This window comes from Triticum dicoccoides, chromosome 4A, assembly GCF_002162155.2.
Source record: "Triticum dicoccoides isolate Atlit2015 ecotype Zavitan chromosome 4A, WEW_v2.0, whole genome shotgun sequence".
NCBI classification, from domain to species: domain Eukaryota; kingdom Viridiplantae; phylum Streptophyta; class Magnoliopsida; order Poales; family Poaceae; genus Triticum; species Triticum dicoccoides.
In genome coordinates, this window is record NC_041386.1 from 431,448,145 (window position 1) to 431,468,420 (window position 20,276).

Below are 20,276 nucleotides of genomic sequence, written 5' to 3' on the forward strand. Positions count from 1 at the left end.
GTCCATGGCCACTGTGACCCCATTATGTAATTCAAATCAAGACAAAAAATCAAGTAGATCCCACACAGTTTATTATAAGCAACCATGTGAGATGCAGCACAAAATATCTTTAGACCGTGTCTGAATAAGGGACCGCGTCTGATGACACTTTGTGCGCCAGTTTTTTGGCTGAATAGATTCCAAATTTTTCACTTCCATGGAAATATCTACCTCCCCGCCCCCCCCCTTAACAAAAGCCACATTTCCTTTGTTTCCGCCTTCTTTTCCAAGTTGAAACCTTCACTACTTGCTTGCAGCGCCACCGCCTCCTCGCCGACTACCCTCCGTCATGCTGCTCGGCCTCGCCTATCCAGGTAGGTAATCCACACCCGACCCCCATCCTCCTCCTCCTTCCACATCCCACATGCCTCGTTCGCCGGCACGAGCGCGACACATTCCACCCAAATCCCTGACCCCTCCACCAAATAAGCGCCGGCCTAAACCATGGTGCACGAAGTATAGCCAGGACCTCAAGGAGCATTTGGCAGCGGAGAAGCAAATTGCAGGCACACGCGCGGATGAGGTCACGATGGCTGCCATTCGTGCCGACCCCCAGATCTTGGAGGAGCACCTCGCCATCGAGGCCACCATTGACACCTCGCGCGCCAACGCCGCGACGTGGTTGGCTGCTTTAAATGACAGTTCGTGGTGTTTTCTCGAGGCCACCGTCGGTGCCTTCGATGAAGACTATGAGGTGTTTTCTCAGCGTGCATGTGCTTACCTCATCTCGAGAGCCAATAGGTTGGTGCATGGAGTGTCTCAGGAAACTCGCCACTACACAAGGGCACCTACGATGCGGAGGCCTCGCCCTCTTCCATGTCCAAGGAGCCAATCATGATCGATATCTCCGACAATGAGCAGTAGCTTGTCTTATGAGCTCACTATAAGGAGCATGTTTAGTTTGCTAGCTACTGCCTTTCCTTAACAAATTCTAGTGAATTGTTCTATCTACTTTTACCATGCAAACTTCTGCTATAGTGTATATGTTCTATATGTCGTGCAATGTGGTGTTCAATTAACTGCTTGGTTCAATTCTGCAAATGTCATGTTCAATTCTTCAGGGTGCAATATTTCCAAGTTTTTAAGGATGCTTGGTTTGGTTAACTGCCTGATCTTCTATTAGGAGTATGATATATTGTTCAATTGGTGTTTAATTAACTGCTTGGTTCATCTGTTGTGTATTGGTTCACTTGTTGTGGTGTTTAGTTAACTGCTTGGTTCAATTCTGCAATGTGATGTTCAATTGTTGTGGCTGCATTCTATTATTGTATACCATGTGAGGAATAAATCGAATTTGGTTGTACTAAATACATGAGAAACAAATATAATTGCTATATCTCCAAGTTGTTAAGAATGCTTGGCTTGGTTAACTATCTGATCTTCTATTAGGAGTATCGTTATATTGTGCAATGTTGTGCTCAGTTAATGTTTGGTTCATTTGTTGTGGTGTTTATTTAACTGCTTGGTTCAATTATGCAATGTGATGTTCAATTGTTGTGGCTACATTCTGTTATTGTATACCATGTGAGGAATAAATCGAATTTGGCTGTACTAAATACATGAGAAACAAATACAATTTCTACATTTCCAAGTTGCTAAGCATGCTTGGTTTGGTTAACTGTCTGATCTTCTGTTAGGAGTATGTTATATTGTGCAATGTGGTGCTCAGTTAACGTTTGGTTCACTTGTTGTGGTGTTTAGTTAACTGCTTGGTTCAATTCTGCAATGCGATGTTCAATTGATGTGGCTGCATTCTGTTATTGTATACCATGTGAGGAATAAATCGAATTTGGCTGCACTTAATACATGAGAAACATATACAAGTGCTATATTTCCTAGTTCTTAATCATGCTTGGTTTGGATAAATGGGTTTTCCATGTGGCTTGAATTAATCTAATGAATCTGCAATGTGCTTATTTTTAATCAACATATTTTACTGATAGCATGCGAACCCTTACTTAACCTGATGACTAACTACCTTATATGTGTTGTAGGGAAACAATGGGAATCACTGAGGTTTACAAGATGGTACTAACTATTACACCTTGCATTTTTTATTCCTTTGCCCCATTTCCAATATAGAGAAGATATTTATGCACATCCTTGTTTTTAGTGTTCACTAATGATTACCTCTCAAACCACCTCTGTGTTCACTAATTGAAATCAAAGTTTTCATACAACACCCGCGGTTCAATATTGAAGTGTTCTTGAAGAGGTCGAAGGATGGATGGTTAATCATCCACAGGCACTGGCCTAAAGTTGCAAAGACCTTCAACATGAATGAAGGCTCAATATTCGCCTTCCGCTTCAGCAGTTTTCCAGATGAGTTGCATCTCTCTTTGTACCGTCTATGATGCTAATTTCAAAAGGTTCTAGATGTTGCATGTGAAACTTGCTGCTAGTGCAGTTGTGTAATGGGGTAGCTGAGTGCTGAAGCTATATCATGTTGTACTCTGATGTATTTCAATTATGAAATCTTGCTTCCTTTATATGGAAATGGAATATATTATGTGCTTAATATGAACGTCAATTAGATTAGTAAATGGTTTATTAATAATAAGGCAATTAGCCCGCTAATTGGCCAATTAGCTTGCTAATTTGGTTTTCCTATTGCAAACGGTTAATGAGAAAACACCGTGGGCGATGTCCTCAGGCAACGCACATAGTTTCTAGGAATAAACCATGTTGGATCAATGAACAATCACACACGACATTCTTTTTAAAACTGTTTGCGTTACGCCACCTTGCGCAAACATTTTCTTTATAGCAACTATGTGGGATGTATATGTGAACGAAAACGTTTAGCGGGGACTGACTGTGTGGGATGTACTTGCGACTAGAAACAATTTTGCCGTATAATTGAATTTTTAGCACTACTGTACATATTTCTGTATTTGAGCACTCGTCGGTCGCACACGACCTCATTTTGCTGAGTGTGTGTGCCAGGAGGGCATATCCCCAACGGTTTCTAGGTCGTGTGGCAAGGACCCCCCCCCTATCGCCCACACTCACTTGGCGACGGTTCCGAATGCCGTCGCGGAAAGGGGTTAAAAACCGTTTGTTTAGGACCGATGCATACCAGTGTATGCCATAGCCCATAATGGCTTGTAGCTGCACACAGAAGTTTCTAGCATGAATAACATTATGATCCATTTGAGCTTGGGTGGCAAACCATAGGAAAATCACACAGATACCCCGGGATCTCCTTTGGACAACACTGGATTCCCCAGGTGCCCACAAACCAATCCACCAAGGTGTGTATTAAAGTAGCCACCTTAAGTTACACCTTATTTAACAATAATCTCACATCTTACATGAATTCTCTCAAACCAAACCATGTCTACGAGCATAGCATAGCAGTATAAGCATACGTAGTAACACCCAGGGTTTAATTGCAAGACAATAGGTTCTACCTCATCAACTACTTCCCAATACCCACATGTTATCAAGCCCTAACCATGCAGTGTTTGAGGATTCAAACTAATGCATAAAAACTGGGTAATAAGGGATATGATCGAAGTGTTACTTGCCTTGCTGACGATCTGAAAACCCTAGAGATTCGTAGTAGCAAGCCTCGCACTCCGGAAACTCTATCGTGAACAAACAATAGCATACATAAGCACTCACACATAAAATGCAGAGGTAAAACTCAAATGAAAAGATCCAAACTGAAAGTTCAAGTGAAGAGCTTCAATTTACAAAAAGAATCAAATGAATCGGAGCTACGAAACTCAAACTATGATCAAAAGAAGTTCAAATTCAAATCTGCTTGAAACCAAATTTTAAATTATCAAAACCATGTTCAAGTTGATTATATGTATAGAGGGGAACAAGATGAAGATTTTGGCGTTGGTTTCACTGGATTTGGATAAACGAGTAAAAAGTAGCGAGGGTTTGAAGTTCAGGGACTAATCTGTGATAAAAGTATTCACGGATAAGTCCCTAACCGAAAATAAAACTAAAAGGAAAAATCTAACGAATGATCGTTCGTAAACATAGACTAACGAATGAACATGCTCGCTATAAGAATCTAACAGGTGAACGTTCGCTAGTTAACCTAAACCTAAAAAAACTGATCTAAACTAAACCAAAAAACCGAAATAAGAACCGGCGAACCAGACGGTTTTTACCGGTTAAACGGCTTTGGCCGGTGGCGGTCAACGGCGAGCGGTGCGGCGGCTCCGGTGAGCGGGATGGGTGGCGGGGCAGCGGGCGGCGGCGTAGGTTGCGGCGGCGGCGACTGGCGGCGGTGCGCTCAGCGGTGGGTGGCGGGGTGAGGAGAGGGGCCGGGGGTCGGCTTTTAAAGCCTAGGGGGGAAGCTGCGGCATGGGGAGGGGGTAACGACACGGCGGCGAGTCCGACTCGGACTCCTCTGGAGTCCGGTAGCGGGACGGCGAGGGAAGGCGGCGGTGCTAGCTAGGCCAAGACCCGGCTCTGCTGGGCCGGCCCAGGAAAGTTTTTTTTTCAAAATAATAAATTTTGTTGCGAATAAAAATTCTAATAAAATATAAAAAAATTCTAAAAACACCAGAAACAATTTTCACCATCCAAACCTAATATTTAATACAAGATGAACATTTTTCTGGCCTAAAAATGCAATTTTCAAAAATGCAAGTTTTTCTCTAATTCAAATAAAATAGCAAATAAAATACGAATAAAATAACAATTTGATTTTAAAATTTCTTCTCCAATATTTCTATCTTGTTGAAGAAGTCATTTTATCTTCTCTCATTTATTTTTGTTATTGGAAATAATTGGAGAGAAATTGTAAAATCAAATTGATCCTATTTCCAAATTTGAAAATAAATTCAAATAGGAAAATTTGTGAAACCTCCAACTCTCCCCTTGGGTCCTTGAGTTGCTTAAGATTTCTAGGATCACAACCAAATGCAAATAAAAAAATTATATGCATATGATGACCTATGTATAACATCCAAATTGAAAATTGGGATGTTACAAACATACCCCCCTAAAGATGAATCTCGCCCTCGAGATTCGGGTTGGCTAGAAAATAGGTGTGGGTGGTCTTTCAGTAGGTCTTCTTCTCGCTCCCAGGTGGCTTCCTCCTCAGTATGGTGGCTCCACTGAACTTTGCAAAACTTGATAACCTTGCTACGTGTAACTCGGCTGGTAAACTCGAGAATCTTGATAGGTTTCTCCTCGTAGGTTAGGTCACTCTCCAGCTGAATTGCTTCCAGGGGCACTGTGTCTCTCAGAGGAATATCGGCCATCTCTGCATGGTACTTCTTCAACTGGGAAACGTGAAACACATCATGAACTCCTGACAAACCTTCAGGTAACTCCAACTCGTAGGCCACTTCTCCCATACGTTCCAAAACTCGGTATGGTCCTACAAATCTCGGGGCTAACTTTCCTTTAACTCTGAATCGTTTAACTCCTCGCAGTGGTGACACACGAAGATATGCTCTATCTCCAATTTCATAGACTACCTCCTTGCATTTAGTATCGACATAACTCTTTTGCCTACACTTCGCTACCTTCAGTCTATCACGAATCAACTTACCCTTCTCTTCAAACTCCTTAATTAAATCTGGTCCAAACAACTGACGGTCTCCTACTTCATCCCACATCAATAGTGTCCTGCACCTCCTTCCATACAAAGCTTCGAAACGGGCCATTTTCAAACTAGCCTGATAATTGTTGTTGTATGAGAACTCTGCGTAAGGCAAATTATCATCCCAACTAGATCCATAATCTAGTGCACAAGCTCTCAACATGTCCTCCAGAATCTGATTGACTCTTTCAGTTCGTCCATCTGTTTGTGGATGTAAGGTTGTACTAAATTCTAACCTGGTACCCAAAGTCTGGTGCAGCTGATTCCAAAACTTCAAAGTAAACTATCGTCGTCTATCTGATATGATGGTCCTTGGAACTCCATGTAGACATACGATCCTGGTCATATATATCTTGGCAAACTTCACACTCGCATAAGTGGTTTTCACAGGGATAAAGTGAGCCACTTTGGTTAATCGATCTACTACTATCCAGATGGAAACATAACCTGATCTTGTCCTGGGTAATCCGGTGATAAAGTCCATGCCAAGTTTATCCCACTTCCATTCAGGTATCGGCATAGGCTGTAATAATCCGGCTGGCTTCTGGTGTTCTGCCTTAACTCTCTGACATACGTCACATACGGCTACATACTCGGCAATATCCTTCTTCATACCAGTCTACCAGAAACATTCCTTCAAATCCAAATACATCTTAGTGTTTCCGGGGTGAATTGAGTATGGCGAGTCATGAGCCTCCTGAAGAATTAACTTCCTAATCTCCGCATCATTGGGAACATATATGATCCTCAAACCATAAAGTTTCGTGCTCATCCTCACGAAACCCTTTGGCTTTTCCTTTGCACATCTTCTCCTACATCTCAGCAATTTCCTTATCATCCTTCTGAGCTTCTCGAATCCTTCCCAAGAACGTAGACTGAACCTCCATTGCTGCAACAAAACCTCTTGGAACTATCTCCAAACGAAGTTCCTTGAGATCATCGGCTAACTCTTGCGATAATCCTCCGCTTACGAGGGTATTGACATAAACTCTTGCGGCTCAAAGCGTCTGCTACGACATTGGCCTTTCATGGATGATAATGTAGTTTCATATCATATTCCTTTATTAGCTCCAACCATCTTCTCTGCCTGAGATTCAACTCCTTCTGTGTGAAAATATACTTAAAACTCTTATGATCCATGTATACATCACAACGGTTTCCAATAAGAAAATGTCTCCAGGTCTTGAGCACATGCATTACGGCTTCTAACTCCAAATCATGCATGGCGTAATTCAATTCATGCGGCCGAAGCTATCATGAGGCATATGAAACAACTCTTCCGTCTTGCATAAGTACACCTCCAAGTCCCAACCGAGAAGCATCGCAGTACACTTGAAAGTCCTTGCGTATATCCGAAAGAATCAACACTGGGGCTGCAACCAAACATTTCTTCAATTCCTGAAAACCGGCCTCACATTCCTTGGTCCATTTGAATTTGGTGTCCTTCTTCAACAACTCTGTCACGGGCTTCACAATCTTGGAAAAATTCTAACCTCCGGTAATATCCTGCGAGTCCAAGAAAACTGTGTATCTCTCCAACTGAGGTGGGTGCCAACCACTCAGTGATAGACTGAACCTTGGAAGGGCCTACTGCTATACCTTCTCCAGATATAACATGTCCAGGAAATCCAACTTCCTTCAACCAAAACTCACATTTGCTGAACTTGGCATATAGCTGATGTTCTCTGAGTTCGCGAGAACTAAGCGCAAGTGTTCCTTGTGTTCCTCTTCATTCTTCGAGTACACCAATATATCATCAATGAACACCACAACAAACTTATCCAAGAACTCCATGAACACCTTATTCATCATACTCATAAAATAGGTAGGTGCGTCGGTCAATCCAAAAGACATGACCGTGTACTCATATAGCCCGTATCTTGTGGTAAAAGCTGTCTTAGGTATATCCTGTTCTCGGATCTTCAATTAGTGATACCCCGATCGAAGATCGATCTTGGAGAATACTTTGGCTCCCTGTAGCTGGTCAAACAAATCATTGATCATCGGTAGTAGGTACTTGTTCTTGATCGTCACTTCACTTAATGCATGATAATCAACAACCATTCTCAAAGATCCATCCTTCTTCTCAACTAAGAGCACTGGGGCTCCCACGGTGATGAACTTGGTTGAATATAACCTTTCTCCAATAATTCCTTATTCTGCTTCTTAATTTCCTCTAGATCATTTGTGGGCATTCGATACGGTCTCTTTGATATAGGTCCGGTGCCTGGCAACAACCCTATCAAAAATTCTATATCTCGATCTGGTGGCATGCCTAGTAATTCTTCTGGAAATACATCCGAGTAATCCTTCACAACTGGCACTTCCTCCTGAACAACTCCCGAGAGGGAATTCACTTGGGTCCTCCTTGGTGCATGCCTAGATACATACTTGATCCTCTTTCCCTCATGGGTGGTGAGTAGTATCGACTTACTAGCATAGTCGATGTTTCCTCCATACTTTGATAGCAAATCCATGCCTAGTATTATATTCAATCCTTGTGACTCAAAAATTACTAGATTTGAGGAAAAAAGGTGGCTACCAATGGTTAATGGTAACCGATCACACCATCAGCTGGCCATATACTCTGCTCCTGGCAAGCTTACTAACATGGGTGACCTAAGGGCTAGGGTTGGCAATTTAAACTTGTCCACAAACCCATTGATATGTATGAATGCAATGCAGTGGTGTCAAAAATAATGAGAGCGGTAAATGACTTAATAAAAAACTTACCAATCACTGCATCAGGCTGCTCTTCAACTTCCTGCACGTTGATATGGTTCACCTGTCCTCTGGTGAAAGGGTTGGGCTTCTTTCCAGAGTTTCCATTTCCATTTCCATTCTTCAACTCAGAACAATCATTGGGATAGTGTCCAGTCTTCCGCACTTATAACAGGTGACATGGCTCAAGTCCTTCTTAGTGGGTGTTGCTGGGTTGGAATGGTTCTGGCTGCTGCTTCCTCCATTCCCATTTCCATTCTTAGCGCCACTGTGGTTATGCAGATTTCCTCCATTGTGAGTATGGCCTCCATGGTTATGATGGGTGTGTCCTCTCGAGTTTAGGGTAAAACGAGGCTTCTGCTGAGCTCCAGAGTTTACTTCCCATGTCCATACTTCCTTTTGTGGCTCTCTATTTGCTGTTGCTTGCCTTCAATCATAAGAGCCCTGCCTACCAACTCTTGGTAGTTGGCAAATGTTGCCACCATCAACTGCATACTCAGATCGTCATTCAGCCCTTCCATGAACTTCTCCTGCTTTGCGGCATCTATGGCCACATCATCTAGGGCATAGCGAGCTAACTTACTAAACTCATCCACATATTGCCCCATAGTATGATTTCCCTGGCGTAAGTTGCAAAACTCACGCTTCTTCATACTCATAGCTCCAGTTGAGACGTGTGCAGTGCGGAATGCTTGCTGGAACTGATCCCAAGTGACATTGGCTATGGGGAAAGTGGCTGTGTAATTCTCCCACCATGAGGCTGCGGGTCCATCTCGTTGATGTGTGCCAAAGCACACCTTCTCACCACCTGTGCAACATGTGGTAGTCAGCTCCCTTCCAATCCTGCGGAGCCAGTCATCAGCAACTATCGGCTCGATACTACTAGAGAACACCGGCGGATTCAACCTCAGAAAACGGGCTAAGTTGTCAACTAGAGTTGGTGGCGATGGGTTGTTGTTGTTGTTGTTGTTGTTGTTGTTGTTGTTGTTGTTGCCTTGATTCTGGACTAGCAACTACATCAAGGCATTCTGCTATTGGATCAACTGAGTGAGCTCTAGTGGGAAGACAAATCCGGGGTCACGTCTCGGAGGCATCTGATAGGTTTAGAGGGGTGAGAATAGAATGGAGTGAGGTCTAGAGAGAAATCACTACCCATATGCACATGAGGCAAAAACAATCATTTCACACCACTCAATTCAAACAAGGTCATACAATCGATCTAAACTACCGTTACAAAATGCTCGGACTATAACTATATATATGGGGGAAATACTACTGGTAATATGGTAGTCATCTAGAAATCTTGATCGGTGGAAGACTCCATGATATCCTCTCCAGCTTCATCTTAATAATCATCATCACTATCGGTGTCGGAGTCGGTGTCATTGATTATGATGTAGTCTTCGGGGTGGTTGTCCTCCTCAGGTGCAGGATCTCCATGAATATTTCTAGCTTCTTCTTCAGGTCTTCATTCTTCTCCAGTAGTAGTGCAATTTCTTCTTCATATCCATCGCGTGTAGACTTGAGTTCCTCTTCTAGCTCCATGTTCCTGGTCATCGCTTTCTTCATGTCTAACATGCTAGCGCCCATCTGGTTCTCCTGACAACGAATGTGCTAGTTAAACTCCTGGATGTAGGCTGCAATGGATTTATCCCTCCTGGTGCAAATCATTTCCCATTGCTCATCTCGGTGTCCAAATATCTGGTAGATGGTGTCCTTGAGACCTTGTGGTATACCTCGCCGATGCGTCCCATGGTGATGTGGGCTACCATGCTCTTTCCTAGACTCCAGGTTGGTGCATCAAAGGAAAACTCTATGGGCTCAGTAACTGGGGCGAACGTCCTTCCTGGAACATGAAATTGAATCACCCAGAGCTCTTCTTTAGGTAGAGTGGTGATGTAGGTCCCGGTGAAGCTTGGTATTTGTCGGCGTTCTAGGAACGGAGGTCCCCAGACTTGCCTGCCTGCGGCCCACAATGTGGCTTTGCTAGCAGGCCTATACGGCCCATCTTCATCAGCAAGGCATTCAAGACCTTCGCGAGGGGCCAAGCCTCGCGGGGCGGACAACGCAAGACCTCCTCAGGAGCGGCCTCGCCAGGCAGGCTCGCGAGGGGCAGAGACTTCAAGGCCAAGCAAACCTCGTGAGGTTCTCGTGATGTGAGCCATGACGATCGAGACCAGACGGGTGCCAGGCGGGCGTCAGTGCATGCAGTGTCCTTGTTTCCTCTTTGGTGCTATGGGGGCAAGCGCAGGCGCGGAGTACCGAGGCATCAAGCAAACGTTTCCATATCGGTGCAATGAGACCAAGACCAGCAGGACGGCAAGACGGAGGTCACCATGGAGCCCAAGGTGGCATCACCACCAGAGCCTTTTGCAGGCGAAGACCACTTTTGTCAGGATAAGCTGTACTAGTTGTCCCCTTCCCGCTCAATATTTGGGAAGAGGACCAGGGCCTCTATAAATAGGACTAGCCACCACCATCAGGGAAGGGTGAATCAGATCCTCAGACACACACAAGTTCAACAAGCACAAGAACACCTCAATCTCAGGAGGCTGTTCTTCCCCTTGTACTGTTCATCATCAGCCCCAACGGCAATCCACCACCACCACACTGGAGTAGGGTATTACACCACAACGGTGGCCCGAACCAGTATAAATCTTGTGTCCTTTGTGTTGCGAGTTCATCGAGTTAGTTCGTAAGATCTCAGCTGAGTTAGGACATGGATCGGTAGGGGGGAATCTTGCGCGCACCCCAGTGTTCGAACCTTAAGGGTTTTGCCGGAACCCGTGATCCGACATTTCACGCGCCAGGTAGGGGTGCGCCGAAGCTTCCCTTCTGTCGCTCCGTGTCACGCCACTTCACCGTCTCCATGGCGGACACACGCCGTGCCCGCGCCGAGCACCGGGCTTCCCTCGTCACCCGCGTTGCTTAGACGGCCCCTGTCGACGGGCCAGCCCGTCGCTCTCCGTCGCCTGCCGCCAACGCCACCACCGGCCCAGCGGGGAATGAGCAGCAAGCATCCTCGTCGCACCCTTCGGTGCGACAGGACGGATGCACCGCCACCCCATCACTGACTCCTGTTGGTTCGTCGTCTCACCCTCGTCGCATTCCCATGGATGCACGGGCCGCGCTCCTCATGGCACACGAGCTCATGCGCTACTGCCCAGTCGACGACCTCTACGAGGACTGGCTTGACCGCATCGCCGAGGTTGTCCGCGCCGCAGGGGGCTCCCCTGTGCCGTCCCACTCTTTGCCTCGCCCTCCGCCAGCCACGGGCGGTGCAGCTCACGAAGCTCCTCTGCCACCTCTGCACCAAGACGGCACCCTAGCGCCAAGGCACGCGGCTCCACGGCGCGACACACTGCGTCCGGTGCCCGCACATGAAGAAAGAAGCTGTCAAGAAGTCCCTCGACCGCAAGTGAACACTTCGCCACTCCTCGCACCGCCGCGCCAGGATCATTTGCTGCGGCAAGGCCCCGCGCCCCTTGCCGTAGTGGCGCGCGGGCGCCAAAACCAAGTTCCACCTCCAAGGCGGGCCCCGGTGACCACGGCCGGCTGTCGCGCCTTCACCCCCGAGCTGTGTAGCGTCACCTGGCCGGGCAAGTTCAAGCCAGATCTGCCTCCTTGCTACGACGGCACCCCTGACCTCGCGGAGTTCCTGTAGCTCTACGAGCTGAGCATCGAGGCGGCCAACGGCGACGAGAAAGTCATGGCAAACTGGTTGCCCATGGCCCTCAAGGATGGCCCCCGCTCCTGGCTCCTGAACCTGCCTCCAGGCTCGATTTCCTCCTGGGACGAGATGTGCAACCACTTCATAGCCAACTTCCAGGGCACTCGTGACCACCCCCCGGTCGTGGGTGACCTGCACCGCATCAAGAAACAACCAGGAGAGACCCTGTTGAAGTACATCCAGTGCTTCAATAGCACACGAATTAAGATCCCCAAGGTGATCGATGAGGTCATCATCTCAGCGTTCTCCGACAGCGTCCGTGACATCAAGATGAAGGAGGAGCTCGCCATCCATGAGGAGCTGTGCATGACCTTGGAGCTGTTCAACATCGCGACCAAGTGTGCAAGAGCTGAGGAGGGGCGCCTCTCCCTCCTCGAGCTCCCTACAGCGGACCCGGAGGAGAAGAAGACCAACGCTAAGGGCGTGAAGCGCAAGGGAGCAGCCGTGCTCGCGGCAGAACCAGACACCAAGTGCGGTAGAGACCAGCCCGAGTCATCCAAGAGCAGCCGACCGTTTTGCGCCTTCCATAACCTGCATACCCACAACACCAGCGACTATCAAGAGCTCAGAGCCATTCGAGAAGGACGCTTCGGTCGACGCCCCGAGTGTGGCGACCGGGGCTACGACCGAGGAGGACGACGTGGTGGCGGACGCTGGGACGACCATGGCCCGCGCCCGGAGTGGCGCAACCGGCGTAGTGAGGACTGCTGGCAAGATCAGCCTCGCGAGGGTGCCTGGAGGGACCAGCCTCGTGAGGATCGTCCTCAAGGCAACGCTGACCTTCCTCCACTACCGCCACCACCCAGAAGGAATGACGACCACCATCAAGACAAGGGGCCTGGGGGCTTCCAGGAGCCGCACGCTATCGCCTGCATCTTGGGCGCAGCTCAAGCCCCAGCCTCGTAGCCTATCTTCAAACAATTTGCTCACAAAGCGAATGCAGTTCTCCCCAAGTTCGAGGCCACACGCCCGCTCAGATGGGCCAGGTGCCCCATCACGTTCAGTTCGGGAGATCAGCTCAAGTGCGCACCTACTGCAGGCGTCCTCCCAATGCTTTGTTCACCAGTCATCAGCAACATTCAAGTTACCAAGACCCTCATCGATGGCGGCGCAGGGCTCAACGTCCTGTCCGTCGACACGTTCGATAGCCTCCAAGTGCCATACGACCTGCTTCAGCCTACCAAGCCTTTCTCAGGAGTGACCGACGACTCTACTACCCCGATCGGGCAGGTCCGCCTCCCCGTTACCTTCGGAGAACGCAACAACTACCGCACCGAACTCATCGACTTCGACGTCGCCTACATCCGCCTACCATACAGCGCCATCCTCGGGTACCCGGCCTTGGCCAAGTTCATGGCGATGACCCATCACGGCTACAATCGACGACCCCGACAGCCAGGGCGAGCGCCCTCCTGAGGCCACCCCCAAGAAGAAGTAGTTGCGCCATGCAGGGCCTCAGGCAAGCGGCGCCTCGTTAGGATCGACGCCCGTGCCTGGGGCGCCTCCCTCCATCGCATATGAAAGCGCGCCCGACGCCCCTCTCGGGCAGGGCTCGGGGGCGCTCTTTTGGAGGGCCTCAGACTTTGCCAACATCACGAGGGAGGCGCTTGCGCACCACTTGGAGGCGGGCTTCTCGGCACGTTTCCCTCAGGAGAACACAGGGCAAGGAGTGCCCACCGTTCAAGAGTTCATCATCGAGACCACTCAGGAACTGCAAGACGCAATGGCCATGCGCGGCGGCCGCCGCTCACTAGGCGCAGCTCCCCCTCCAGGCGAGGATGCCGGGCTACGCGTTGCATCGACATCCCAGGGCTCAACCAGGCCGCCTCTCAGGAGCTTTTCTGGCCTTCGCGCGTGGGACGCTGCAAGGGCCCACCTCACAGCTACGTTTGCATGCCTTTTGGCCTGCCGAGCATGGCAACCGCCTATCAGTGCAACCTGCGGAGTGTCCTGGCGGCTCAGGAGGCCAGGCACCACGCTGTGCTCATGGAGATGAAGACAGTCCTCAAGGAACCCCCTGGACATCCAGAGCCTCCCGAGGCTCAGGGCCCCGGTGGCTCATGAGGAGCAGCCCCTTCGCTGCATACGTTTAGCTGCCCCAACTCTCCTTCATCAACATAACCAGGTGACATTTTCCAAGTTCATTCAGCTAGGAGCGCCCCCAGGGCTGCATCATTCCCAGGCCGCATGGGTCCGTCCCTGTGGCATGTATCTTTCCTTTTATGTCTTTAGCTTACCTTGTTGGGGGTGCCCCTCAGGCTGCATCATCCCCAAGCCGCTCGGGCAGGACCCAGTGGCGCGTATCGTTATGCATTTATCTAAGCTAGGTTGCCTTTCATGCTTAATCTATCTATGACTATCACCTGCTTGATCGCCACCCACCATGGGAGCCGCGTGCCGGCCGTCTTTCTTCAGGACCCTTCGCATTGTCTAACCATCTTGCTGGACCAAGACAGTGAACAAGAACCAAGACCAGGTGCAACCCGCCTTGAGGTAGGGCCTCGCGAGTCCTGTGCTGGCTCACGAGTGTCCAGACACACCTCGTCTAGCCATGACGTGCAAGCCACGTGTCAGGGCGGGGCTGTACACGCCTCGGGGGCTTTCTGTAGTAGGGAGTCCCCTCTCACGCGCCAGAAGCAAACCAGCAATCACCACGGCGACCGGTGCCCTTCCTCGCGCTAACTTGCAGGAACTTCCTGAGGGACACATCAGGCAGTACCGCGGACTCTCCCTCTTCTCTCATGCGATTCGCTTGCGCGTTAAAAGGGGGGCTCTTGAGCATCGCGCCTCAGGAGCTCTTACTGGCTCTCTAGCCCTCACCCCTGGCCTTGACCATGGCACGCGACCTGGCATACCAGCGGCAGCTGAGCTCGCTCGAGGGCCGGGACCTGAGGACGCAGAGCACCAAGAAGAACATGGAAGGGAGGGGAGACCCGCACGGTCCTGACTTAGCTAAACTAGAGTGACCGACGTGCGAGTCTGGCACGACTCGAGGAGCCGACCCCGGACAGCCAAGATAAGTTCTCGCTCTGGATCCACCAGTTGCTACGACACGAGACCCTCGCTCACTCCCTTCGCTGCCCTGCTACAACAACATTTTCTTCCTTTCCCATCCTAAGACAGCTACTTGCACGCTAAAGGGGACCTCTTGAGCATCACGCCTCAGGAGCTCTTACTGGACCTCGGGCCGCTCACCTCCTAGCCTTGACCACGACACGTTCAGGGAACAAAAGGGAAGGAATTCCTAGGATCTCTATCTACACGCACCAGATGTTGCCAACGCCATCATCAACAGTGGGCACGTGAGGCCGGCGCCAACCCCATCCAGATCAGCGGCGACGGCGGTTGGACGCCGAAGCCCTGCTCTAGGCTCGGCGGAAGCTCGGGGGCACATAGTTGTCATCGCTCGTCTCCGGAGACTCCGCGAGCTCAGGAGAGTCGCTGGACCACCAGGAGTTGCCGCTGCCTCTGGAGGAGCTGCAGGCGAGACCTGTGGCGGACCTAGTGCACGCTGTAGTGTCATCCTGGCGACCTCCTTCAGGGAAGCACTCTAGGCGGCGGCCTTCTGCTACCTCTTGAGCACTGCGTTGGTTTTCCCTTGAAGAGGAAAGGGTGATGCAGCAAAGTAGCGTAAGTATTTCCCTCAGTTTTTGAGAACCAAGGTATCAATCCAGTAGGAGGCTATGCGCGAGTCCCTCGCACCTGCACAAAACAAATAAATCCTTGCAACCAGCGCGATAAGGGGTTGTCAATCCCTACACGGTCACTTACGAGAGTGAGATCTGATAGATATGATAAGATAATCTTTTTGGTATTTTTATGATAAAGATGCAAAGTAAAATAAAAGTCAATGAAAATAACTAAGTGTTGGAAGATTAATATGATGAAGATAGACCCGGGGGCCACAGGTTTCACTAGTGGCTTCTCTCAAGATCATAAGTATTTTACGGTGGGTGAACAAATTACTGCTGAGCAATTGACAGAATTGAGCATAGTTATGAGAATATCTAGGTATGATCATGTATATAGGCATCACGTCCGAGACAAGTAGACCGACTCCTGCCTGCATCTACTACTATTACTCAACACATCGACCGCTATCCAGCATGCATCTAGAGTATTAAGTTCATAAGAACAGAGTAATGCCTTAAGCAAGATGACATGATGTAGAGGGATAAATTCATGCAATATGATAAAAAAGCATCTTGTTATCCTCGATGGCAACAATCCAATACGTGCCTTGCTGCCCCTACTGTGTCACATCCCTGGTCCTGTTATGCACTAGGCTAGACCTCATGTGAGCATCAAGTTTTAATTCAAATGAAATTTGAATTGAGGAATTTTCAAAGCCTCAGAAACCTTCTAAAAATGATCAACATTAAAATCTCCTCAAAGAAGTCCAAGAAAATGTTCCTCTTAGTCTCTGAAAATATTGCAAAGAGGAAAAACTCGAAACAATATTTTTGGTATCTCAGAGTTAATTATTTTGGGCCTTTGAATTAAATAAATAGCTATTTGCATTGGATATATATTTGATATATAAATAATATATGTCCAATAATTACTGGAACATTTTATGTGGTTTGGTATATTTTAGTTCTAGCCACATAACTATTTTCAGGATTTTATAAAATGGTTTAGTATATTACTAAACTAAAACAACACAGAACAAAATAGATAAATAAAAACAAAAATAGAAAGAGCAGAGGACTACCTGGCGCTCACCTCAGCCCACCTGGCCCAGCTCCTCCAGCCGGCCCAGCCCACCAGGGGCTCCCCTCCTGTCGTCTTCCCCGCGCCAGTAGGCAGCGCGTGTGGCCGACGGGCGCCGACGCTGCCTCGGCCACCTCCTGCTTCCCTGGCCACCTCCTACTTCCTCCCCGAGCCTCTAGCGACGCCACGCACCCCTCCTGGAACCGTCGCTCACTCTCTCGTCCCCATCCTCTCCTCTGCTCTCTCTCCCTCTCACCCGAACGGAGCCACCGCCACTGACGAGCGTCGCCGTGGCCACAGCCACTGCCTCGCCTCGTCGTTGCGCCCAGAGGCTCCGCCTCGACCCCCTCTTCCTCTCCACCAACCCATGCCCCGCCGGACGCCCTGCATCACCGCCCACGCCGTCTTCCCCATCTCCGGCCGCCGAGGATCTTCGCCGTCGATTCGCCACCATCATCGCTTCCCCGAGCCCGCTTCTACGGCCCCTGCAACCGCTGTGAGGCCACGACCCTTTTCCCTCTAACCCCATGCTCGATTGCCTCCCCTAACCGCCTAACCACCTTGCCGAGCACTCCTCGCCGCCGGCCATGGCACCGCCGTGGCCACAGATGTCTTAGCTCGCGTCTGAGCACGCCCTCGGGCTCGAGATGTTCCCAGGAGCCGAAAACTCCCATCGGTTCGTCCGTAGCTGCACCATAGCATCGTCTTAGGCGATGCCCGAGCTCCAGCCGCCGCCGATTTGGTCGCCGCCGTTGATTCCGACCACCGCAGCTGCTGCCGCCACCACCACTGGATGCGCGAGTCTTCCAGCTCGCTGTAGCCGCAAACCCCGAGCAAAACGGTGCCCTGTAGCGCCGCCCCGAGCAACTCCGGCGAGGTCTCACCGTCGCTGTGGTCGCCGGCGTCACTAGCTGACGTGGCTCTGTCATTAGGAGCTAATCCAACTAACTAAACCACCTACAGCCACTGACAGTAGGCCCCACCCCTGGTCAAACCCCAGTCAGCGCTGGGTTTGACCGGGATTAGCTCCTGTGTCACTGACGTGTGGCCCCCACACGTCAGGTTTGACCTGGGGCGCCCAGTTGACCCTGCTGACGTCACCCTGACGTGGTGCTGACGCCATAAATCATTTCTGGATTTATTATTATTTCAGGAATTTCAAAAAATAGCTAAAACTTCAATAAATCATAGAAAATTAACCGTAACTCCAAATTAAATAAATTATATATGAAAAATTATCAGAAAAATTCAAGGAATCCATCTGTACCATTTTAATGCATGTTAGAACAACATATATCTGCTGTATAGCACAAATCAATTAAATGGCATTTGAATAATCACATATGGAGTTTGAATTTGAATCTTGTATTCAAACCAACTTCATTTAATCTGTTGCTTGTTGCATTATCCCAAAACACATTCGTTTTGCCATGTCATGATCATGCATCATATTGTGCATTGCATTGATTGTGTTCCCTTCTGTGTTGCCGGTATTTGTCCCCTCTCGATAGACGTGATACCGATGATGTGATCGTTGACACTGATGAAGACTCAATGTTATCTTCAGAAGTGCCAGGCAAGCAAAACCCCCTTGTTCATTCCGATACAATCCCACTCTCTCGCTCCTGCTCTCTTTTACTGCATTAGGACAACATCGATTCATCTGTTACTTGCTGCGGTAGCTGAACCCCTTTATCCTCTGCATGACCTGTCATTCCACAGTAATTAGATGAAACCCACTAGCATGAGTAGGAGTTGTTTGAGCCCTGATGTGCCTACTCATTCATGCTTGTTTGTCATGCCTGCTACTGCTTAGAGTTGAGTCAGGTCTGATTCATCCGGGATGAATCAGAGGTGTGTGAACATGTCCTACAGTGTGTGAGCTAAGCGTGTGAACACGATTTGGTAAAGGTAGCGGTGAGAGGCCATGTAGGAGTACATGGTGGGTTGTCTCATTGCAGCCGTCCTCAGGAACTGAGTTCTGTGTTTGTGATCCATGATTCAGCTACTACCACGCATTGGGCCCGAAACCAATGGACCCTCTCGGCTTCTTAATCACCCTTGTCCTCTGTCCAGGAGTTGCAAGTAGTTTCTGGTGTTTGTAGTATGCTGGAGGCCGTGCGCAGCGCTGACCGTAGGGGTGGGCTGTGATGCGGTAGGCACGTGGCACGGTGTACCGGGCGCCCGTTTGGTGTCTCGAGAACCCTGTTCACATCGTTTGGGGCTGTGAGCGAAACTCCGGCCGGATCTCCTCATGGATGGAACCCGAATAGGCGATAAACCTGGACTAGAGACTTGATTGTTTAGGTAGGCCGTGGCCGACACCCATGTTGGGCTTCCGCTTGAAGGTTGCAATAGTAGATCAGGATAGCCACCGCGTCAAAGCTGGCTTGCTGCAGTTAAACTCCACCATCCCCTTTGTTGATAATGATGCATATGTAGATAGTTCTGATGTAAGTCTTGCTGGGTACATTTGTACTCACGTTTTCCTATTTTATGTTTTTGCAGAGAGACTTCGGTCTCGCTAGTAGTTCCGCATGGACTTCGACGTTTAGCTTGTTACCTCAGCTACGATCTTGTGCCTCGGCAGGATTGGTAGATAGTCAGGCTTCTCAGCCTTTTTCATTTATAGATGTCTGTACTCAGACATGTTAAGCTTCCGCATGTGCTTTGACTTGTATGCTCTGATTGTTGGGTCATAAGACCCATGTTTGTAATATCTCGCTCCTCGGAGCCTATTGAATATTTACTTGTGTCGTAGAGTCATGTTGTGATGCCTTGTTGTATTTGCACATATCGAGCATATTGTGTGTATGATTGAAATGCTTGGTATGTGTGGGATCTGACTATCTAGTTGTTTATCCTTAGTAGCCTCTCTTACCGGGAACTGTCTCCTAGTGTTTCCACCGAGCCATGGTAGCTTGCTACTGCTCCAGAACACTTAGGCTGGCCGGCATGTGTCCTTCTTCGTTCCTGTGTCTGTCCCTTCAGGGAAATGTCACGCATTGAGTATCGGAGGCCTGTTAGCCCGCTACAGCCCGGTTTACCGGAGTCCTGCTATCCCAGTGCTACAGCCCGGACCCACTTGCTGATGAACGACACGTTCGATGCTGGGTCATGGATGCTTGTCCCTGTAAGTCTGTGCCACTTTGGGTTTACGACTAGCCATGTCAGCCCGGGCTCCTTATCATATGGGTGCTAGCGACACTATCATATACGTGTGCCAAAAGGCGCAAACGGTCCCGGGCAAAGGTAAGGCGACACCCGTGGGAATACCGTGCGTGAGGCCGCAAAGTGATATGAGGTGTTACATGCTAGACCTATGTGGCATCGAGTCGGGGTCCTGACAGCGTTGGTATCAGAGCTTGACTGCCTGTAGGATTACCAAGCCAAACTGGTCGAAGTTGAGTCTAGAAATGCTTTAGCTATATGTAGGGGAATTGATTGTGGGATGGAACGTAAGGCTCTTTTTACTCCTTATACCTCATGCCCTTCTGA